Source organism: Fukomys damarensis, unplaced genomic scaffold (genome assembly GCF_012274545.1).
Source record: "Fukomys damarensis isolate Sample0158 unplaced genomic scaffold, DMR_v1.0_HiC HiC_scaffold_16, whole genome shotgun sequence".
Lineage (NCBI taxonomy): Eukaryota > Metazoa > Chordata > Mammalia > Rodentia > Bathyergidae > Fukomys > Fukomys damarensis.
The window spans coordinates 117,598,851-117,614,020 of NW_022900928.1; the positions used below are offsets into that span (position 1 = coordinate 117,598,851).

A 15,170-nucleotide genomic window follows, 5' to 3' on the forward strand; every position below is an offset into this window, starting at 1 on the left:
TGGTTAATAATTATCCATATTAACATTAATATGAATTAACTATTCTCTATTAACTCATCATTCAAAATATTATTACTATATTTTCCAAGCAAAAGAACTGAGACAAAATATCGAGTCCACAGACAGTGAAAATGGGACGGAATCTTTTAAACTATATCCACATTCATGTGCTTCTTTGCGTCTTGCTCATCTCAATGACCGAAAAAAATTAACATGTCCTTGGGTGAGAGTTTGGAAGGTGGTGTAAGCAGACCAGCAAAGAAGGTATGAAGAGCACAAATGGACCTAGAGGACAGAAAGCTAAGTGAAATAAGCCAGGCACAGAGAGACAAATACTGCATAACCTCACTCATATGTGGAATCTAAAAATACTGATTTTATAGAAGCAAAATGGAAAGGTGGTATTACGGTTTCACTCTAAAATGTCCACCAAAGGCAGTGTGCTGAGGCTTGGTTGCCAGCTAGTGTGCTTTTGGAAGGTGACTGGATCATGTGTTAGAATGATCCATGAATGAATTCGTAACTTGATGGCATTATTGGGAGAAGATGGAAACTTAGGAGGTGGGACCTACTTAAAGAGAGTGAGCCACAGAGGTGTGACCTTATTAGGACCTATATATTATCCCTGGCCCTTTCCTCTTTTTTTTTTTTTAATCATCTGACAAGTTTATTATGGCTGTTTCCTGAATTTTTTTAGTTTATTGGTACATTTAAGGTAAATAATACAGTTACATTCATCACTGAGGTTGTGTACCTTTACATGAGGTATCTTGGTTCTTATTTTTTCCTCATTCCCCTGTCCTCCCTTCACCCCCTTCACCCTTCCCTACTTACAAACTCTTTATTTCCATTTTTCATATTTTTTTCTTTTCCCTTATTTCCTTTCCCCTACCCCTCCCACTTCCCCTACTCCTTTAGCCCTTTTCTTCCTATTTCACATTATCAATTATACCATTTGAACCTCATCCACACTTTAAATTTTTCACACCAAAGAAGCTATTTGGTATTTACTCATGTGTGTCCTACTTATTCACTTAAGAGTATGCCCTCAATGTGCATCCATTTAGCTACAAAAGTCTCTATTTTCTCATTGTTTAGGCCCTTTCCTCTTTTGTGCCTCTTCTCTCCCCCTCCCTCCCTTCCTCCCTCTCCCTTCCCTCCCTCTCCCCATCCCCTTCTCTACCCCCCACTCCTTCCTGGCTGCAATGAAGTGAGCATCTTTACTCTCCCACACCCTCAGACTGAAACCTCTGAAATCAAGAGCCAAAATAAATCTTTTCTCCTTTAAGTTGTTTCTTTAAGGTAGCTTGTCACAGCAATGGAAAGCTGACTAACATAGGGTGGTTACCTCATGGAGGCAGGAGGAAGAGAGATGGGGGAAAGGTACACAGTTTCAGTTAGACGGAGGAATGAGTTTTAGTATCTATTGTACTGCATGGTGACCACGTTTAATACATTAGTCCACTTTCTGTTATTATAATGAGATAGTTGGGCTGAGTACTTATAAAGAAAAGAGGTTTATTTAGCTCAATGTTTTAGAATGCCAAACAGCACATTATCTACCCTGGTGAGGTCCTCCCAGGCTGTGTCACATCAGGGCTGTTGGCATCACAATGGCAAGAGAGATCACATGGTGAGACAGAAGGCAGAAAATGGCAGGGACAGTACCCACCTCCCAGTAAGACCCACCTCTTAAAAGTCCCATCACCTCTCAACATTGCAGCACCAGGGACTAAGCCTCCAACACAGGAACCTGTAGGAGACAATCCATATCCAGACCATGAAAGCTAAGGATAACATTCTGTAAATTTCAAAAATATTAATGGGAAAGACTTTCAATGTTCTCACCACACATAAAGAAAAAGTTAAATTGGTAAAAGGATGTATATATATTAACTAGCTTGATTCAATCTTTCTAAAATATATACATGGATCAAAACATCACATTGTGCCCCACAAATCTACACAATTATTTATCAATTAAAATTCATAGACTGATTTAATCATAACAATAAAAAGAATCTGGAAATAAAGAGAATCCTGGTTTAGCTGATGGTAACAGAAATGGCAAAGCCAAGTCAGTTCCAAGATCTGGGTCTTTGAAAGGTCCTTGCAACAAGCATTTATCCTCAGTGAGTTTCAACTACTGCTCCAGGAAGAATTTGTCTGTTTTCCATCCCTAGTTTTCTGCAAAATCTTTGTCGCTACCACCCACTTTGTTCACGCCCTTCCCTTCCCTGAAAAGCCTTTCCTTCTTTCTTCCTCTTCCAAGTTCATCTGAACCTAGCTCCTTTTCCACTTCCTCTGAAATATTCCCTGGGGATCTGTCTCTCTCCATGTCCTCCTACACCGACCTTCTTGTGGCTCATGGTCAGTTCCATGTCACTTAGAAAAAATGTGTCTTCCTTCCTAGCCAGTGTGTTGTGGCTTCACCATATGTAAGTCTTCTTCTCCAAACCATCACAGGTTTATTTCTGAGGGCAAGGACTGCATTTGCCATTGCTTCTGAGTCTGAAAGAAATTAAACTAAGCTCCAAAAGAAACATGAAATGTACATAAAGTGAACAGAAATTGGACTCCTTGCTCTATGTCTTTCCATATCTCTAGCTGCAGGTTGCATTCCTGTGCTCAGATCCTGAAACAAGTAAAAATGGAAAAAGGAAATGTAGCACAGTACTCTTTTTCCAGGACTTACTCCTGGTATATTAGCCTAGCTTCTAACCTTCCCTAAAAAAGCTATGGTTCCCAATTCTCTCATATATAGTTCTAACACTTTTTTGCTCTTCTTCCTCCCCTAGCGGAATAGCATTAGGTAGGGGTGTAAATGAAGAGGATTTGCTCTACAATGCTTCTTGCCTTCTTCCCTTAGCTACAAATGAGCAGAAAGGTGCTAGATGGAAGAATCAGTTTGAAATATGGTTCACAATTAACAAAACATCTATTAATACAATTTAATATAAAAGTCTGTTGAACTAAAAATCAAATGCAGAAAAATACAGGAGAGATCATTTAAATTGGGCACAGGTGCAAGAGAAAACAGCAATAAATAATAGCGTTTAAGAAAGTTAATGCAACTGGTAGACATCAATAAATACCTAGTGTTCCAAACACTGGAGGTGATAATTCCACTCTACTCATGGTCAGAATACAGCTAGGACACATGAATTTTTAAAGGGGGACATAGAATATAGCCAGGGGAAGACAAGGCCAAAAATAAGGAGCATATAAACCAAATCACAAAAAGAATGCTGGAAAGAACTGGAAGTATTTAGCCTGGAGAAGAACATGCAAACATGATCATTTTCAAATATTCTAAAAGCTTTTATGTACTAAATAGACCATTTATTCTGCTGTTCCCAAATAAAGAGACGCAGATTTCAATATGGAAGTTCCTTAAGTGCTCTTAAAAATATAATAGGACTACACTGTAAGGTGGTGAAGTTCCCACTATTGGAAATATTGAGGTAAAACAGTCCTGTCAGAAACCCTCTACTTTCTCCAGGAATTCAGAACTTCCTGCTATTCTTCAGCTATTTGCAACATCCTACGGTGGCACATGACACCAAGCTTAATCTAGATGCATTCACAGGCCAAATTCTCCACCCTGTGCCCCAGTGCTAAGGTTGCATTCTTAGATGAATCAGACATAAATTGCTGATTGACTAGTTGATGAAAGTCACATTCAGCCCTCTTGCCCCTAGAAAATAAAGAATCATAGTCAAAATGCTTAATGGCATCCTCCAAAGCTTCACTTCATGAAAGAATTCCAGTCAACAAAGAAAGTGATGGTAGAGACATGCAATCCAGAAGTCTGAGATCTCTACTTTGGTCCACTAAATGCCAATAAGAGTGTTGCTTAGTCTCCCTTTAAGGAGGGAGATGGTAAAGATTAGAAATTAGAATTAGATTCATTCATAGGAAAATGGATACATATTGAGGATATACTCCTAAGTGAAATAAATGAATCACACATGTGTAAATACCGAATAGTTTCTCTGGTGTGAAAAACTATAATAGTACATAAGATCCTAATGATATAATTGACCATGTGAAATAGGAAGAAAAGGGCTAAAGGTGTAGGGAAAATGGGAAAGGTAGGGGAAAGGTAATAAGGGAAAAGAAAAAATATGACAAAATGAAAAAATGGAAATAAAGTGTTTGTAAATGGGGAGGGGAGGAGGGGGTGAAGGGAGAGCAGGGACAAGGGGAAAAAAATGAGAATCAAGACCTGTCATGTAAAGGTACAAGGTCCCAATAATGAATGTAATTGCACTGTATACCCAAAATGTACCAATAATCTCAATGAAAGAAAAAAAATTTTTTAAAGATTAGAAATTAGAAAGGTCATGTGGTGGCTACAGAAATCAAAGACCCAGCTCTGCCACCCACCAGCTAAGTGACCTTGGAAACCGATTTGACCTATCTGTGCCTCACTTCTTCTACAAAATAAAAATATTTATCCTCATACTACCTGTGATGGTTTATTTTCTGTATCAGCTTAACTGGGCCATGTGATACCCAGCTATTTAACCAAATATTATTCTAAGTGTCTCTGTGAGGGTGTTTGGGGGTGAAATTAGCATTTTAACTACTAGATTGAGTAAATCGGATGGCTTTCCATAATGTGGGTGGACTTTGTTCATTCAGTTTAGGTGTCGAACATAAAAATAGCCTGATTCTCTGCTCAGTAAGAGGAAATTCTCCTATTGAATACTGTAATCTCTGAACTGGGACATTCTCTTTTTTATTCTGAGGCAGAACTGTCAGTTGGGCTTGAACTGAGACATCAGTTCTGCATATCTTGCCAGCCTTCATAATAAGATGAGCCAAATCCTCATCGGTTCTGTTTCCCTGGAGAAACCTAATACAGTACACATCACAAGAGTTCACATTAAGATTAAACAAGCTAATACAATTGTAGCCCTTTTACTTTGTAAATGGTATGAGGTAAACATCTAATATCATGTAAAATATTTTATAAGGCTGTTTTTAAGGAACAAAACCATCTAATTGGTTTCATTTTAAGGGGAAGAAAAAGCCCTGTAACCAGGGCTATAATATCTGCAGCAGATGAGCTTATAATCCTACTTGGGTAGCATGTGGACGGCAGCCTAGCTGTCACAATATCCTTAGGGGCTCCTAAATTCTCCTGTCCAAAGGACCTTTGTCTGTGATGAATGTACCTACCAGTCTCTAAATTGTTGAAGCAACAAGCCCCAGTCTTAAGCAAGACTGTCTTTGAAACATATAATGGTGCATCCTTATGACAGAAGGGAAGAGAGGCCTGCAGAATACAGACACTGCATTTCCCAAGAGACTCCTAGTTATGTCCTTCCTGATTCCAAAATAAAAGCCTTTGCCCATAGCCTGGATATTTCACAGCTTTGCCCTATGACCTCTTCCTTTATCTTCTTGCCTTTCTGAACCTGAAGCTTTTATTTGAATGACTTTCCCCCACTGAAATCATACCTGTCCTTCCAGATAGAGTCCACATTTCCCTTTCCTTCACCATGAGAGTCTCTGGCCCACCCCATCACTGTAACCACGTATTTGCCATTTTCTAGGCTGTATTAGTCAGCTTTCCTATTGCTGAAACAACACCCAACACCCACAATGTAAAGGAGGAGAGATTTAATTTGGCTCATGTTTTAAGGGGATTCAGTCCATGCTGGTTGGTGGTGGCAAGAAACATGGCAGAAGGAAACAGTGGAGCAAAGCTGCTTAGTTCATTTCTCCACAACCCACCCAGACACACCCCAAAGTATGCTTGAGATGGATCCCAAAGTCCATCAAATTGACATTTCCCTAACTGCTACATTCTACCCTTGTCAACTTCATACCTAAGCACATCCCCTTAAACCATATGTAATGGCCAAATAAAAACAATAGCAAGTATATAATTCTTCCTAACATAATACTACTATCCTTCATAGAGCTGGGAATACAATTCCTTCCTCCAAAGTCTGAATGGTTCCAGCATTTTTCAAAAATGAAATTCTAAGTCTCTTCTGAGGTAAACTCTTAGCTGTGTGCCTGTGTAAAGGTCAAAAATGAGTTACAAAATCCCAAGGTGCAATGGCACGAAGTAAGCATTATCATTCCAAAAGAGAGGAACAGAGGGCTAGAAAACTATTGACCAAAACAAGTCCAAAACCTAGCAGGGTATACATTAAGTCCTGTAACTCCATATTTGGCACCTAGGGCACACAGCGGTAAAATACAAGTTTCAGAAAACCTGGGCAACCCCACCCCTCTGACCTTGCTTGCTGCAGTCCATATGGCTTCTCTCTTAAGCTACAGCTTTCCTCAGCAGACATCCCATGTTCATGTTCCCGGCATTTCTGAGTCCCTGGGGTCTCCACTGAACCTTTGGCTTTATTCCCACAGCTCATATATTGCCCTTTCAGGAGTTTTTTGTCTGGCCTCCTGGGTATTCTTCTGAAAGCTGTGTGAAAGCCTTTTTGACCCCAAAGCTTTGCATTCTGCATGCCAGTAAAAATGACATCATGTAGATAATACCAAGGTCAGCTGCCCTCAGGACACCTTAGACAATGGCTACAGCAGCCTCTGAGTATCTGAATGGCAGAGCATAGTTAAATGTATTCTAGGAACCAATTACCTATGAGGTCCTTCTAGAACAGGGGGTCCAAGGGCTCTCTTGAGCAGAGAGTGGAAGGGATCTTTCTGATTTCTGAGAAGCCCTCAAAGTATCTTTCTTCTTGTCTCTGTACAAAGTACTTGTCTTAGTTTTAATGGCAACCACATTCCCTTTGGTCTCCATTTACATGTGGTTCTGCTAAAACTTAAGTTTTTCACCTATTTCTGCTCTACTGGTTGGCCCTGATTCTCACTATCAATCTGACTAAAAGTAGCCAGAATTATCCATGCCACAGCCTAAATGTTGAGCTGCCTTGACATTTTCTGCACCAGAATAATTTGTCCACCACTCTTAATTTCAACCTTCTGCAAAATGTCAGGACATGGGCAAAACATAGACAAATATTTTGAGTGTAATACACATGGCCTCTAGTCTAACTGCGAATAGAGTCCTTCCTCCCAACTGAAATCTCCTGAGCCTGGCATTTACTGTCTACATTCCTATCAGCATTTTGGTCTGCATTATTTACACTGTTGCTTCTCTTTTTATTTGAATCCTCTGGTTTTTTCTTGTTGTTATTTTTATTTAATTTGGTTTGGCTAGGTTTGGTTTGGTTTTTGAGACAGAGTCTCAAAAAAGCTGTGTAGTTCTGTATGGCCTTGAACTCACTATTTAGCCTGTGCTGGCCTCAAACTCACTGAAATCCCCTGCTTCAGCTTCTCAAATGCTGGGATTATAGGCTTGCACCACCATGTCCAACAACTTTCTGCCTTTTCTGAATCACTCTGCAATCTCCTTTAGGACAGTCATGATGTCTTCCACCTTTCCTATGACTTAGCTCTGTCCCACTTCTGCTCAGTTAGTGCCTTTATAACCCCTCGGTCATAAGAAACTCCTGAGTTTTTTTTCTATTCTAGGGTACTGCTTCCCAAGCCTGAGAGTCACCTGGAGAATATGTACAAACTAAAGAATCCCAGACTTCCCCCACAGGCCTACAGAATCATGAATAGAGATTTGTAATCTGCACATTTTATATGGTGCTCAGGTGACTGTGATGAGTTTTTGGATTTGGGTACTTCTATTAGAGATGTAAAGGTATTTTTCCTGTGCCTTTATACTCTCTCTCTACCTGATTCAATTATTCCAAGATCATGTCATTAAAACTCATCCTCCATGCTCATCAGGCCAGCCTTCCCTTGGGAAGGCTATAATAAGGCTACCTCACTCCATTCTCCTGCTCACTCTCCTGCATCTTTCTTTAGTCTTCCCTGTCCACCAAACATCCTCCTCTTAGCTCTTCTTTCCTCTGCCTCTCTATCTCCCCTGGAATGGGCACCTTCTCTCCCTAGCATCTCAGCTCATACCTCCTCCTGAGTTGACCCATATGTTAGCACCATCTTTTCTTTACCTTTCCTAACCTTCATACTTTTCCAATAATGATTTGGGATGAAATAAAAAAATGTCTCAGTATTGATACTGACTATTCAAGGGTAGTTTGTCTATGTTACTGCTCCAAAACAAACAGTCAAGAAAATGGCTGATTAGGCAGAATATTCCTAAAATTCTACTTGTAGGCTGTCTATTATCTTAAAGCAAGTTCTCAAATGGTGAAATATTCTTCGTTTAAAGAATTTTAATTCCTTTGAGAGAGTAGAAGAGTTTCTAAAACTTGAGATCTTCCTAAATGAGGCCTCCCATTCAAAGAGCCAATAGCTTTTATGCCTGCCTACTTAGAATAAGTTTGAAATACTAAATTCTAGAATACCAAGACTGAAAGGAAATTTCAATATCATATTTTCCAGGTGCTGATAGATTCATTAAAGTTCTTGGGATGCAAAACAAGTGATTGAAACTTTCTTTCAAATTTCTTATTTTTTGTTATTGTTTTGTACCACTCTACTCAAGGGGCAAACTCCCTGACTTGTCCACCATGAGATGGAAACAGTTAGTGCTTCTCTCAGACTACATTAACCCTCAACATATTTGTGACAGTTGTTGGAGACTTCATCCAGGGATTGATTCCCAGTGACAGGTTTCTCAAGGTAGCACCACTGATATCTTGGGGCTGATATGTCTTTATTGTCAGTGGCTACTCTGTGTATGGTAGGATGTTCACCAGCATTCCTGACTCTGCGCACTAGAAGTCATTTAGCACAATCATCACCATAGGGTAACAAATTAGCCAATGAGAATCACTGCCCTATAGTATGTTATACAACCCCATGCCCCAGGGAGTTCACAATCCAGTAAAGACGTTGATATCTACACAATGCTCACAGATCCCTGTGAAAACTCTATACCAGGCACACAGGCAGGGAGAAAGGAGCCTGCACCAACTACATGGCATACCCTGCTGTATTCAGAATCCACAGAGAGAAATTGTACACCAGAAAACCTTAATCAATTGTTGCCAAGTGCTCTCTGCCCATGTACCTCCTCTTCAACTGATTATAAATCTCAATGTATTCTGTAGCAAAGTAAACATGCATGATAGGTTGTAGTTAAGTGCTGATCCCTGGAGACAATATCATATATAGTACTCCCTTGGTATGCATGAGGAATTGGTTCCAGGACCCACCACAGATTCAAAACTCAAAAGATGCTCAAATGCTTGATATAAAACAGTATAATATTTTCATATAACCTATGCACATTCTCTTATATACTGTAACTCATCTCTAGATGACTGTTGCCTATTAATTTAAATCTAATGTAAATGTTACACAAATAATTATCATACTCTATTGTTTAGGGAACAAGAACAGGAAAAAAAATTCTCCACATGCTCAGTAGAGACATACTTATTTTCCCCAAATATTTTTAATCCACAATGAATCTGAAGATAAGGGACCCATGGACATAGAGCATCCATTTGAACTTGTGTCTTAAAGTTTTCTTTCATTGAGCCTCTACAGGAAAGATACTTGGGCTGCTAAATTGTGGATGAGAAGGTTAGCTGCAAACCAGTATAAACCAACTCTATTCAATTATCTGTATAGGATTGTCAGTTCCCATAAGTAGGTGGTAGAAAATCAGGTACAGACAGCCTTTGTTGCTGCCTGAATGGATAGAGAAATATAAATAGGTAGTAGTGGCCTAGTAGGAAAGATGATGATGTACAAAAGAAGACTCTAGACTGCTGAGTCACTACAAGTCCCCAGGCATTTGCATCAACTGCTAATGGAAAGAACCACAATAACACCTTATATGACCTCAGTTAAGCTACATCACTTTGCTAGGGCCTTTATTCCCCTGGATATTTAAGGTGGAAACTGAACTAAACCAGTAGTCTGAAGTTTTTGAGAATCGTAGTGTTGTCCTTTATAAATATTCTTTAAGAAAGCTATGCCTTTTCTTGTTCTGGAAAAGGGGGTACATCTGCAATTTTGTTTTTCATTTCAAGGCCTTCTCAGAAGTCTCAGAAGCTCCAGATGAAGACCCCTGTACTAGATAATTTCTAGTTGGCAAAGGACAACTCTGGAATTCTGCAACCATAACTGCCTTGAATCTGATCCAATGGGCTTGTGTCCAGCTGTACTTGGGTGGGGAGGTTTAGGGAGGGACATTACTGAACAATAAAAGTATAAATCTACCCTGAGAGAACATATTAAAGTCTTTACAAAGAAGAGACCTCTGTCATTAGTGATAGCTTCTGACCTTCCAGAATATTCTAGTGCTCCTCTCTGCCATAGCACCTCCTCCTTCCTTCACAACTTCTCCCACTGACCTTGCAATTGACTACTGTGACTCTGTTCCTTCAGTTCATTGTCTATTCACTCCTGTATCTGCCTGTACATGAGCAAATTACAAAGAAATCACTATCTTCTATATTCATTTTTTTCTTTTATGTTTGACTTCTCTTTTCTTTGTATTATCCTGACCACCTCACTAAAGCCCTGCCCAATTCAGGTTCCTTGTCAACATTTTCAGGGAATAAAAAGGTGACCTCTGGAAGACCCATCCAATTGACATCCATGTGATTCTATGTCACTGAGGAAACTGAAGAAAGGAAAATGTTTATTAAAATCAGTGAAGTCTAACAAGGGGGTGGAGACAAGGAGAGCATCTAAATTCCAACATAATCCCCATGGAGAAAGGGTGGAAAAGCCCAGAACTTACTGCCTGGACATCATCAGATCATGACCTTGCAAGAGCCAGAAATCAATGGAAATGTATATATCTTTTAATACACCCTCATTACAAATAAAAAGTTTTACATCAATACAGGGGTTGGTTGAAATGTGTTCCAACTTTGCTAAACAGAAAGCATTGAAACGCCTACAATAACATCAAGCAAGCCAGTCCCTCTGCCAAACTTGGACAGAAGGGAATTTGTACTGCCAGGGAAAATCTGTTCTTCATCAATGTTTCAATATTCAAGGAAGCCGGGGACATTTTTCTGCTATTGAAGCAAATTGCCAGCTGCCAATACTATGATTTAATTCCCTCCTTTTTTCCTCACTCATTTGAAATAATTGCCACAAGCATTTTGTGGGCCATGAAGGTCAGATATATAACAAAGATTATATTGAGACAAGGAGAGCAAACACGGGAGGGGAGAAAGAAGAGAGTGAAAGCAGAAAAAGGAGGGGAGGGTAAAGAGAGGTGGAAAAGAGGACTGGATGACAGAGGCACTGAGAACGTGCAGGAGAAACTGAAACTGCAAGAGAAAGTTCAGTAAAGGAGAAAATAAGAGCAGAAAATGAGAGGACTATGAGCATGTGCAAACAGATTAAAGATAACAGAGAGGAGAGAACAGCAGAGTCAGAGGTGAAATAAATCTTAAAAGTCTGACAGACTGTTCTCCCCTCAGATTTCAAGCAAGATGCCAAAGGATGAAGTAACTTGATTGTTGAGCTCACCAAGATTACCTTCTGAGTCCAGTCTGAGTCTTCATTCTGCAGCAGGTAGAGAGCAAGACTGAATCGGGGGAACAAGGAATAGAAAAACGACTACAAGCATCTATGTACTTGTGCACACAACACTGGCTTCTTCAAACACTTGGGTTGTCCGATAGAACCTAAAATCCAACAATCTAATATTCATAGTTTTCTCATTCTTAAGTGTCAGGAGCTTCCCATGAAATGTACCTAAAACCTAGAAGACATTGATAGAAGAAACTTGTAGATCTTACATGGTAAAATCAGAACATAACCCCTTCAATGGGATGTCAGCCTAACTTCCCAGGATGGTAGGTATGATGCTAGAAGGCACTTCCTGTTTGTACCCCAAACTCTTGGACATTGACACCGGTTCTGACTTAGGAAGAGCTGGTCACCAGATCTAAGAGCCTTTCTGGTGAAGGCATTAGTTACTAGTTTTCAGTCTATCGCTTAGTTATAGTATTACACCAATGATAATTTATTTTGATAATGACATCATGATTGTATTCAGTATTAAAATTAGAGAAAGATAAGTAAAAGATACGTAAGATTTCTCTTTCTCCAAAATTTTTTCATATTGATCTTAAAGGCTATGTGTGAATTGAAAAGTGTCCACCAGTGCCCAGGTCTCCAGCCCCTAGTCCTTGGTCTATGATACCTCTCCTCTCCTCTCTCCCAGTCCTTCTTCTAAAACAAGTAGACCTACAGGTAGACACATGATGGCACTAGACTCCCCATCCAGTGTCTGTTCATATTACCAGATCCCATAAATAGCCCTTCCTTGGCCATTCGTTGGAGTACAGGTGCACAAAGTGATATGGGGTCCAACACTGAAAGGACAGATACAAGAAAGGCTAGGGGCCATTTAGGCAGAGAATTTCAGGGGTTTGGGTTCCAGGGAGACACATTTCAATCTAAGGAACATGAGAGGACAGTGGCCAGCATAGGCCCTTCTAATGTGTGAAATGTAGGACAGGATTGACACTTGCCCAGGTCTGAGGGTAGGATAATCTCCACCTCACTGCCTACCTGCTGACTAATCCAGGTTCAGAGACAGTGTGGGAAATGACAAATCCATTCCAGTTATATAACTCTTCTTGAGGCACTTTGATAAAAATCTTAGTGATGGTGTTTGTCATATTTGGAAGAAAGAAAATTGAACATTCTCTATCCTATAATTTGAAAGCCTCTTGGGCAGTAATTTACTGACTGAATTGCCAGACCTACGAAAGTGCCTGGCATATTATTTATAATAAAAGAAGGAAGAACAAAAGACTAAATGGCTATTTTCAATAAAATTAGATAAATATAGTTATTAATAAGATGAACACTAGATATGATTCTTTTGATATATGGAGAATACTAAGCACATGCCTGGCTTGGAGCATCAGGAAAGCATTCCTGAGGAATATTAAAGAATGGGCTAGAATTCATTGTGGAATGAGGAAAGGCCAGGCAGAGGGAACCTGAAATTTCATGTCATATTGAAATAACTGTGATCAAACAGAAGTGGAGGATACTGATTCTTGTACACATCTGCAGTTCCTTGCATATGCAGGAAGTAGTAGATGTTGAATATGTGTTGGGTAAATAAAAGAATGTGATTCATTTTACCACAGGAAAATCAAACCTGGAAGAAAGCTTTAAAAAATTCTAGTCCAACAATTGGCAAACATTCTGCAAAGGGCCAAATAGTAAATATTTCAGCCTGTGAAGGTTCTGTAGAGTCTGTCACAGCTACTTAACTCCATTTTGCATGAAAACTTCCATAGAAGGTAAGTAAACAGTTTTTTGTTTTTTGTTTTTTGTTTTTTAGTTTTTTTAATTTGGTCTTGTATTCTATCTTACTGTACTTTTTTAAAAATGTTTTATTACTCCATGTTTGCAGCACATACTGATTACATTCATCATGGGATGTTCTAATTAAACTTTAGGTTAAATTTTAAGTAAAACTACATTTTTTAAAAACAGGTGATGAGCCAGATTTGGCTCAAGAACTATGGTTTATTGACCACTGCTTTAATCTAATATCTGCATTTTATAGATGAAGGCCATAGAAATGATGTGATTTACCCAGGATTGCATAACTCATTTGGGGCAGCACATAAACTAAATATTAACCAACTAATGTAAGTGTTTGGATAGAAAGTAAGTAACAAACATCAGGGGACAACAGAGAATGTGGTAGGCCCCAGAAACCAATCTTCATAGAGGGAGCATGCTTCATATTAGATTCACAATCCCAATGTAGTTCAAATAATGAAAAGACAAGATGATATGAAAAAAGAGCACAAACCAGTAGTTGACTGCTTTCTCACTGATGTGTTTGCAATACATTCTCATTTTGCTTAGCTGAACCTCAAGTAGAGGGAGTCAGGGCACCCAGAGTACAAGCCAAACCATATTCCCAAAGATCAGACTGGACATCGTGTCTCCTGAATGGGGAGTCAGGCACTTTAAGAACCTGAGTCTCCAGGTGAACAACACCTGCTCAGAAGCAGCCAGTTTGATCCATGAAAGAACACAGCCCAATCTGCTGCCAGGAGAAGAACCAGCCTCTGAAAAGAATATCCTCTAGACTTCAACTCAGAATACAAGGACTCTAGGGAATCCAGATGTTAGAAGCCACTGTAAGATCATTCAGGCACAACTTTTCATGTTACACATTGAGAAACTGAATTCCAGAGAAAAGGTACAACTTACCCAAGCTGACAATGCAGATGAGTGACTAGGTTGGTTCTGGGTCTTCAGTCCATCTCCAAATTCTCTACAGATGCTTCTCTGACATCCCACTGGAGCCCCCAGTCCACTCCTCCTCATGAAGGCATTTTGATCATCCTGTGGTGCACAAGTATACAGATTGCTTGGCCTTGGATGAAACAATCTCTAATACATTTCATCATATTGACTCTCTCTCTCTCTCGCTCTCTCTCTCTCTCTCTCTCTCTCTCTCTCTCCTTAGATCACAAGTACATTGAGGTGAAGAATGCATTGGCTGCATGAAGACAAAGGTTCAGTGTGAGAAGGTAAGTCCCACATGCCTCAGATCCTGCTCAGACACTCCCACTCCTTTAGCTAGAGTACCCAGATTCATTTCCGCCCCCAACACAAAAGATTGTACCCTTCTAAATTCTACATCTGGCATATAGAAAGGTGTTATTAACTGATGGGTAAATTATCATATGCTTTAGAAAGCCAGGAACGCATAGCAGAGAAGTTAAGAGATTACATTGACTGGAAACAAGCAATCCTGAATTCAAATTTTGACTCACACACTTAATTGCTATGTGACCATGAAAAGCTTATTTAATCTCTCTGAGGCTTAGCTTCCTCATGTGAGACACTGTCAGAATGAAATGAGACAATGCTGTTGAAGCACTTGGCAGAAACCCTGTGATTCAGTGAACACTCAATAAATGTCATGAAAGGGCAAGATCAGACTGCCAATATCATGGGTTGGCCCATGGATGAACTGACTGGCTTGCACACGATATAGTCTCACAGTTATCTTTACTTAGGTAGAAAGGGAGCCTAAACATAAGATAAATGAGCCAAATCCATCCTCCTGACCAGAAAAACTAGAAAATTTGTCCCCACGTATGTCCTGAAAGAAAAAACCCAGAGCACACTCTGCCCAGCAGCCAGGCTGGCAGTCTCTCTCTCTCTCTCTCTCTCTCTCTCTCTCTCTC

General features: G+C 39.7%; 1 long non-coding RNA gene across 1 annotated transcript in view; it reads right to left on the minus strand.

Annotated features, from left to right (window-relative positions):
• LOC117286366 overlaps positions 1-14,308 on the minus strand; it is a 270,367-nt gene extending 256,059 nt beyond the window's left edge. Inside the window, exon 1 of the long non-coding RNA XR_004517525.1 lies at positions 14,185-14,308. This is a non-coding gene — a long non-coding RNA (uncharacterized LOC117286366). The remainder of the gene's footprint in view (positions 1-14,184) is intronic.
• Positions 14,309-15,170: the final 862 nt, after the last annotated feature.